Raw genomic sequence first — 10,223 nt, 5'->3', positions numbered from 1 at the left:
ATAAATGTTACATTATATCTTTTTTTTACACGTCCTTAGCAGAAAACAAATAGGGAAAGTTGAAAGTTAAAAGTAATTACACAGTTAATGCGTGTGTAGTGGTTTTCCGAATACGTTTTCAAGTATGAAAGATTCGACAGGTCTTTCTTAATGTTCTGTTATTGTAATGAAATCCAACAAATATAAAAACAAACTTCTATAGGTGTACTGATATTAGGTCAAACGTTCCATTTACTTGTAAGATATATACATGTAAAGAGCGTGTCTGTGAAATTGAACTCTTTTTTTTCTCAACAATAACGCTGCAGGAATATTAAGTCGAAATGCATTCGAAATATAAAGGCTTTTTAATTCTAACCAAGTAATGGACATTTTAAGAAGTAAACTTAATGGATATATATAATTATAACACAATTGTTTTGAAGTGAATTTTGACACAGTTGAACTGTACGAACTTTCATTGTATATTTTAACAAGGCTTCATTACTTTTCTTTCGAAAACAACAACAACAACATGGTTGTATATGTTTACACTTTATGATAGAACCCGATACGCCATGCCATGTCTGAAATTTTCAACATACCTTGCATTTCATTGGTCAGAAATAATTTAAAATCTCAAGAAGTATCGTTTTGGTTGCGGAGTTGAGAGATGTTCGCTAAGTCACAAACAAAGACTGACGAACATAACAATCAGCACGACCAAAATAAAATAAAAAAGACGATTAAAACATTTGTCGCCCACTTTGTCGTCCTGGTAGTTACATGTGTCGTTTTGGCGTATTTTCATGTTGGCGACATTCAAAACCTAAAACACTCTAACTAGAGAGAAATAAAAGCTACTCAAATATGAAGACAATTATTACACTTGTCGCCATTTATGCAGTCTTATATTTATATGAGTCGTTCTTGCGTGTTGTCGTGTTTGCTGCATATGGTCGCGCTTTGACGCTAAAACGAGAAATCTCTGCAAACACGACAAGACGGGGCGTCAATGGTTAAATTATAATATTTGTCGCCGCTTTTCTGGTAGATTTATAAAGTTTAACAATTACAAACACACACGAAAACGCGCACACGCACGCACACCAGCCCACACATACACATAAACATATATATATATATGAACTATTATCACATGTTTATGTGTGTGGGTGGGTGCGTGCGTGTGTGTTTGTTATTTTTGAAATTTAAGCATAGCGTTTAATGGCAAAATTGAAAAAAAATCGTACAAAGCATTGCTTAACTTCCGAGTAAAATAATGTTACTCTGACTGGCATTTTGACAGAATTATGGCCCCTTTTATACTTAAAGAATTGAAAATTTGGTTACGTTTCTGGTTTTGGTCCATTTTACTCCTAAAGTATCATAGCTATTGCTTTCAGACTTGGAACATTCGCTAACTATCATAAGGGGAATGTACAAGACAAGATGCATAACCTGGTTGGAATTTTGACGGAATTATGGCCATTTTTCGACTTAGTAATTTTGAATATTTTGTTAAATTTTGTGTTTAGATCCACTTTACTTCTTAAGTTTCAAGGCTATTCCTTTCAAACTTCAAATGCTTTCTTACTATCATGAGGGTACTGTACCTGACAAGTTGAATTTGACTTTGACCTTTAAAATCTCAAGGTCAAATAAATAAATTTTGTTTATATGGCCAAAAATTCATTATTTAGGATCAGATTTGATTCATACTTGAACAAAATAACACTTACCTGACATGCCACAATGCAATCCTCTCAAACCATCCCCCACCTCCAACCCCAGAATCCCCCCTCCAAATATATATATATATCCTTTTTATGCCCCCAGTAGGGTGGCATATAGCAGTTGCACTGTCCGTCGGTCTGTGTGTCCGTCCGAAAACATTAACATTGAACATAACTTTTGTAATATTGAAGATAGCAACTTGATATTTGGCATGCATGTGTATCTCATAGAGTTGCACATTTTGAGTGATGAAAAGCCAAGGTCAATGTCATTCTTCAAGGTCAAAGGTCAAATTTTGCAATATTGAATATAGCTACTCGATATTTGACATGCATGCGTATCTCATGGAGCTGCTCAAGTTGAGTGGTAAAAGGTCAAGGTCAATTTTCAAGGTAAAGGTCCAAGGCCAAATTTTGCAATATTGAAGAGAGCAACTCGATATTTGGCATGCATGTGTATCTCATGGAGCTGCACATTTTGAGTGATGAAAGTTCAATGTCATTCTTCAAGGTCAATGGTCAAGGTCAAAGGTCAAATTTTGCAATATTGAAGATAGCAACTGCGTATCTCATGGAGCTGCACATTTTGAGTGGTGAATGATCAAGGTCATCTTTCAAGGTCAAAGGTCAAATTTTGCAATATTAAAGATAGCAACTCCAAATTTGCATGCACATTTTTAGTGGTGAAAGGTCAATGTCATCCTTCAAGGTCAATGGTCAAATATATGGCTTCTAAGCGGCGCAATAGGAGGCATTGTGTTTCACGAACACAGCTCTTGTTTGTTTTCTTATGTTTGAAATGCCATCTAATAAATGATCACACCCCCACATTATTCCCTACCCCCCCCCCCAAACACACACACACTCACAAAATAATTTTTTTTTTAAACATGGTAAAAAAACACACAAATATTTATTTTTATTATTTTGTTTTTGAAAACCCGTCAAACCATCCCACCCAAGCTATTGCTATCAAACTTGAAATATAATCTTATGTAGTACAGGTCACTTTGTTATCTTCTTTTTCATATAATATACATTTACTTCTTTGTGCGAATTTCGTCCTCTCGCCAGTGTTCGTTCACCCATGAAAGCTCGTTCAATTGTGGTCATGTCCAATCGTTATTTAGAATTGATCCGATGCAAGATTTTCATTGGTCATTCAAACGTACCCGTTGATTTCATTATGAAATTACTGACCACGCTTGTATTTGCAAAGACCGTCTAGTGGACACAAGTCCGTACTCGTTGTTTTATTCCAACCTGGTGAGTAAAACAGTTTCATTTATTGAACATTGTGTATTATTGCATTAAGAAATGTGTGTGAATTAGTTTAATTAATGTGAAGTTCATTTAATTCATATTTCGGAGTATCGTTTGTTTTGTTCTGTTTGTAAAATATTGTCATTGTTTTGTGTAGGTCTTTTCCGTCATGGCTATATTGGTCTACGTCTGCAATAAAATGGATGTAAAACTCCATTGAGTTGAGTTACCATGTGTCCCCACCCCCACACCCACTACACTTATTAGTTTGTGTTATGACTTTACAAATGTTCAATAGATTGTGGAAAATAAACCTGAACTCAGAATCGTCTATAATGTCCCACTTCTTTAAAACATAAGCGATCATTATGTTTCAATTATGGTCCTCTTCTAGTTAGAATATGACTATAATAATTTGACCTTATTGAATATGGATGATTTCCCCATGATAGCTTACGTTATACTGCCAAGCACTCGAAAATTCGAGCGAGCAGTCTTCTGACAGCTCTATTATATTATTGCCGATCATGACGCATATTCTACCTGCCTTGTGACGCCGTACGTGAATGCCGAACTTATTTTAATACCTAGTCTTTTTTAGTTAAAAGTTATCTGTAAAAAAATCATAACGAATAATGAAAATTGGAATATAACCTTATTGAACCTTCCATGAAACCAAATATGTAAATCGTATGACAATATCGCATTAGTGATAAAAGGTATTTAAAACATTGAATGGTTAAATGGTTTATTTCATTTCATTTTATTAGCTCATCTATTTTTTGAAAAAAAATTATGAGCTATTGTCATCACCTTGGCGTCGGCGTCGGCGTCGGCGTCGGCGTCTGCGTCGGCGTCGGCGTCGGCGTCGGCGTCCGGTTAAGTTTTGCGTTTAGGTCCACTTTTCTCAGAAAGTATCAATGCTATTGCATTCAAACTTGGTACACTTACTTACTATCATGAGGGGACTGGGCAGGCAAAGTTAGATAACTCTGGCGTGCATTTTGACTGAATTATGTGCCCTTTTTATACTTAGAAAATTGAAAATTTTGGTTAAGTTTTGCGTTTAGGTCCACTTTTTTCAGAAAGTATCAATGCTATTGCATTCAAACTTGGTACACTTACTTACTATCATGAGGGGACTGGGCACGCAAAGTGAGATAACTCTGGCTTTCATTTTGACAGAATTATGTGCCCTTTTTATACTTAGAAAATTGAAAATTTTGGTTAAGTTTTGTGTTAAGGTCCATTTTATTCCTTAAGTATCAAAGCTATTGCTTTCATACTTGCAACACTTACTAACTACCGTAAGGGGACTGTGCAGGCAAAGTTATGTAACTCTGACTGGCATTTGGACGGAATTATGGGCCCTTTATACTTAGAAAATTGAAAGTTTGGTTAAGTTTTGTGTTTTGGTCCACTTTACCCCTAAAGTATTATAGATATTGCTTTCATACTTGGAACACTCGCAAACTATCATAAGGGTACAGTAAAAGGACAAGTTGCATAACTCTGGATGTCATTTTTACGGAATTATGGCCCTTTTTTGACTTAGTAACTTTGAATATATGGTTAAATTTTGTGTTTCGATCCACTTTACTTCTTAAGTATCAAGGCTATTGCTTTCAAACTTCAAATACTTTCATGCTATCATGAGGTTACTGTACCTGGCAAGTTGAATTTTACCTTGACCTTTGAATGACCTTGACTCTCAAGGTCAAATTATTAAATTTCTCTAAAATTGCCATAACTTCTTTATTTATGATTAGATTTGATTGATACTTTGACAAAACTACTCTTACCTGACATACCACAATAGACTCCACCCAAACCATCGCCCGTGCCCCCCCCCCCCCCCACAACCCCCCCCCCCCTATTTTTTTTTTTTTTTTTTTTTTTTTTTTTTTTAAGATCATCTCACAAATGACCACCACACCCTCACACTATACCCCCCCCACCCCACCCCCTCCCCAATTTTTTTTTAAACGGTTAAAAAACAAAACTATTTATTTTGATTATTTTATGTTTGAAATACCGTCCAACCATCGCACCCAAGAATCCCCCCCCACCCCCCCTCCCCCCACCCGAATCCCCCCCCCCCCTATTTTTTTTTTTTTTTTTTTAAGATCATCTCACAAATTACCACCACACCCTCACACTATACCCCCCCACCTCGCCCCCCCCCCCATTTTTTTTTATGAAACGGTTAAAAAACACAAATATTTATTTTTATTATTTTATGTTTGAAATACCGTCCAACCATCGCACCCAAGAATCCCCCCCCCCCCACCCCCCCCCACCCCCCCCACCCCCCCCCCCCGATTTTTTTTTTCCTTTTTTCGCATTTTTGGAAGAAAATGTAATAAATGTCCACACCCCCACACAATGCACCGCTCTTCACTCCACCCCTCCCTCCTTTGTGATTGAAAATGAGAGTCCCTTCACCTTTAAAAAGAAAATAGATGAGCGGTCTGCACCCGCAAGGCGGTGCTCTTGTTTAATTTGTCTTGATCGGTTTTACTCAGAGCGTTGGTTTTTTAACTTTTGACTGTGGCTGTAAAGCGATAAACAAATGGTTATTTTAACCATTATTACTACGCATTCGAATTATAAGGCGTTTACATTTTTACGCTGTTCTTAATCACGGTGATACGTGGCGGAAGGCAAAAAACGCGCTAGACGTAATGTACTTTATAGAAAGAAAAATACCCTGAAATTTATTAATAACCATTTAGCTGTATCGCGTTCGTCAATACGTAACGCCTTCATCTTGACGGATGTGTGGATGTAATGGTGGGCATACTTGTGCGTGCGCGTGTGTGTGCGCGTGTGTGTGTGCGTTTGTGGGGGGTGCGAGCGCGCGTGAGTGAGTGAGTGCGTGCGTGCGTGCGTCTGTCTGTGCGTGCGTGCGTCTGTGCGTGCGTGCATGTGTGTGTGTGTGTGTGCTTGTGTGTGTGCGTGTGTGTGTGTGTGTTATATAAAATTATATAATAATATATTAGAAACTATTTTGGTTTATTTTAGTGCTTTTATTTATTATGAAAGTCTATGCAAGACGTAGCCTTCGCTATGAGCATTATATTCATTATTGAGATGCAGTCATCGTCGTGCTCTCATGCTATTATCATCATCGTACTGTCGTCTTCCAGTTTGATGCACATGGTCGCAATAAAAACAACGGCCATGTGGTGGAGCTATTTGTACCCTTCATATACAATCAGAGACCATGGTAACTTCTTGCCTTTATAAAATACATTTTTGCAGACTGAACCATATGATAAGGATACAAAATCGACTAAGGACGATGATTTGTTTTAGGCGTAAGACGATGATAATGATTAGTCTTAGATTTAGGATGCTGCTGGCCCCGATTTCTCGAAAATTCTTAAGTCAAATTATTTAAGTTAAGCTGGTAAAAACAAGCTTAAGTTGATCGCTTAAATTAATCCGATTTCACGAACAAATTTACGGGATTAACTTATTAGCTTAAGTACTTTATTTTAAACCAAGTACTTAGCAGGCTTAAGTCTGTTATTGTGGCTTAAATATGGCGGAGATACGGCGTCGAATTCGTCAGTTGCGAAGAGTTGTCAGGATAGAAAGAGTGTTTCAAGATAGGTTGAATCCGCTTGAAGTCCTGTCGGACGAAGAGATTTTTCGGCGATATCGCTTCCGTAGTAGAACAGTAATGGACATTGTGGAAGTGCTGTTCCCCTTCTTAGAGAGGCCGACGAAGCGCTCGTCACCTCTCCCACCACTTTTGAGCGTCTTAGTAACGCTTTATTTCTTGGCCTCGGGAGCCCACTACAGTCAGTTTATCTATTCCGGCTCCTGTCCGATTCCGACATATTTCTAGATTGAATGGTTGGTACGGAGAGAGTATGTTTAGAAACTTAATTTTGTCTGTTGTTTCATGTAAAGTAATTATTTCTTTGTCTACTGAATGGATGTTTACAAAATGTATGAACTCTTGGTCTGCCAGCGCTTGGATTTCCAAAACGAGGCTTCAGATCGGTTGAATTTCCGGCGCGTTTTTTCGGACGTCTGAAAAGTCGGTGGACAACATTAATCTATTCAATGATCGAGGTTACCAAAAGGTTCGTGTTATTTTCTTGAATTATATATATTTTACTCGTTACAGTCATCAATATGCATTTCCACCTTCATTTAAGAAAGATAAACACCATTATATAAAGGCCAGTCAGTGTATCTATTCCGTACCACCTGGATGCATAACTCGGGGGCCGTATAAACATTACCGTAACTTCGACAAACATTTTTGGTGCATGTTTTGCGGATTTGGTCTGTTGTTTAATGCTATAGTTCGTCATTAAACTTGGTTGACATGCAAAGTATGCCTTGAAATAAAATGTTTGCAATATTTTCTCCCATTTGTAAATGTGTAATGAAAATAAATAAACTTTCAGTGGTCAGACAAACTGTCTTAACTGTCAGAATTACACCACAGGAGCTTGAAATTCTTTCACTACATAAAGTCTATGCATAAATTATTTAAAAAAAATACCCCACCCACCCCTCTTCTCTATATATAAAAAGACAGCTTGTCTTTTTATATATAGAGAAGAGGGGTGGGTGGGGTATTTTTTAAATAATTTATGCATAGACTTTATGTAGTGATAGAATTTCAAGCTCCTGTGATTACACACACACACACACACACATATATACATGTATGAACACTATTATAAACAAAAGCTATGATGAATTCTTTCAAATAATTGGTCTCATTATTCACAGTGTGTCACAATGTGTTCACTATATCCCTGCTGCAGGCTCATTAATGAGCAGTTTATAATTTTGTCACAATATTTACACAAATTATCCAATGCATTGAATAATATTCTTTGCATTAGGGAAATGCTAAATGTATGCTGTCTCAGAACAAATTTAAAGCGTATATGCTGACAGATATTATTATAAAGATAAAGTTATAATATTAATTCAAATAAATTGGCGGATTTCTAAATATTCATGAAACATTCTGTGTAGCCCGCATTACCTTAATTTTTAGGTTTAGACCATCCCAAACTGAAAGAGGTTGCAGATAACACACTAAGTTGTAATGTAATAAGACAAAGTTGATTTAGAAGGTTATATATCATTTTGATAAAAAGGGAAATTGCTCAAATTTGAGCAATTTCTCCTTTTATCACAATTATATCTAGTGTCATCATCAAAATCTTGTAAAACCCTGTTATTGCATTGTAAAGGGTTAACACTTGTTATATCATTTACATTTGCAGATACAATTGCCATGGGAAAGCAGAAGACAAACAGATCATCAGTACATTGTAGTCCAGCTGTAGAGGCAGCAAAATCTGTAAAGCGGGTAATTAATTATCTTAATCAATTAAATAGTAATGCGGTAAAAAATATTTCAAAGTATAATGTGCATCTTATAATGGTACACATAACAATTTTGACTTAAATACCATTTTGATTGCTGTGTGTATCTTAGTTGTGAACTTCCTAAAGCCATTTTCAAATTCATTGAATACAGAGCACAGTTTCATACTTAACTTAGCTATAAATTAAAATGTATGTTATACTCGCGCAGTACTGTATAAATAAACTATGAAATCATAGGAAATATTTGCCTTTAATAAATGTAAACATATAAGGTTACATACAGTATGAACTGTAATAAAATGAATACAGTATGGTACATGTGGTATTTTCTCACATGATCAGTTGATCACATTGTGCAACAAGGTGAACACAAAAGGATTTAGTTTTTTTTATTTTACCCCATGTACAAAGTATGGGGCTGAATTGGATTCACATCGGTGGGTTTGTCCAGTGTCTGTAAACATAAGTTGAAAATCTTTGTGGCCATTCAACAGAGTCAAATGATATATTATACTAATATGCAATACAGTACTCCACAATTGCCTGTAGGTTTGTTAAATGATTCACTTCAAAATATACTTGTGGCCATTTGAATATTCCTGTCATTTATGACAGGTTGTATAATGTGATCACTTGTAGCTGGTGTGTGGGTGGGCTTCAGAGTTTGATTTGCTAAATAACTTAAGTACCCTTGCATAATGAACACCAAACTTTGTGTATAGTCAGCTGGTACTTACATGAAAATCCCTTTAGAATTTAGTCAAGGTCATTGTGGATATAAATATAATTTGAGTGTCCGCTTAATTACTCAATAGTCTTAAGCTGTAAGAACTTGTTTCCCAAATGTTGTAAAATTATTAAGTTTAAACTAAATTGTTGCTGTAAATTGTAACAGGTATGAATGAGTTAACACATAACCAAACAATAAAGATATTTAAGATGTTTGTTGCAGATGACATAGGACATCACTAGGATAAAACTATTATTTACTCATTTGAGCAATTTCTCTTTATCATAATGATTTCTACCCTACCAAATCAATTTCTTCCTTCTCTATCAAAGTTCCATTTTTTTCTGCAACCTCATTGAATTTAGGACATTCCAAATGTATTGTTTGGTAACAAGTTGACACCGAACTTCATTTTTTCCCCCACAAAATATGTGATAATATACTCAATGAATATGCTAGTCCTTTATGTCTTGTTTGTTAATTATATATTTTTATATATTTTTATTTTGTTATTGATTTTAAACCTTTCAATGCTGCATTTCAAGATTTGGAATTAATGTGTCTATGGACTGGATTTAAGCACTTGCATCCAATTAGCTCAGCCTTCCAAAATAGCCAAAATGATTTGAGACAGTTTGTAACAAAGATTCAACTACACGAATGTGTGTGTTATCTTTGAAACACATTGTTGATAAGACACGCAAAAAATATCCAGCATTGAAAGTGTTATTTCAACAGGCAGTTGATTTGCTAGAAATAAAATTGTAAAATTATTACTTAATCGTGTTTTTTATTTACACCCCATATTTTGTAACAATGTCTCGATACCTTTTTGTACAAAAATCTGCTCAAAGTGACAGTCAAAAATCATTTTGAGATGACCCCCGAGAGCACACATCTAAAAATAGATATGCGATTCGGAATAGTTTCTCTGCTATCGCAAACGGACACGTCGGGTGCAGGTTTACACGCGTGGTTTTACCTACTTACACGTGCTCGATTTAATTCAAGTAAGTCTTAAATTATCGATAAAAAAAGTGTCTCTCATCATACGAAAACAGAGAAATGTGTCTATCGCACGTGAGAAATTTGCAGCGAAAAAGCGTAAGGTGTGACGGAATAGATACACTGACTGTACGTGGTGA

The 10,223-nt window shown here is 35.9% G+C and overlaps 1 long non-coding RNA gene across 1 annotated transcript; it reads left to right on the top strand.

Annotated features, from left to right (window-relative positions):
- Positions 1-6,786: 6,786 nt before the first annotated feature.
- Positions 6,787-9,851, top strand: LOC127859992 (uncharacterized). Its single transcript, XR_008039556.1, has 2 exons — positions 6,787-7,075; positions 8,243-9,851. It is a non-coding gene; the product is annotated as an uncharacterized LOC127859992 (long non-coding RNA).
- Positions 9,852-10,223: the final 372 nt, after the last annotated feature.

This window comes from Dreissena polymorpha, chromosome 15 (assembly GCF_020536995.1).
Source record: "Dreissena polymorpha isolate Duluth1 chromosome 15, UMN_Dpol_1.0, whole genome shotgun sequence".
Taxonomy (NCBI): domain Eukaryota; kingdom Metazoa; phylum Mollusca; class Bivalvia; order Myida; family Dreissenidae; genus Dreissena; species Dreissena polymorpha.
This window is presented reverse-complemented; position numbering and strand designations above follow the sequence as displayed.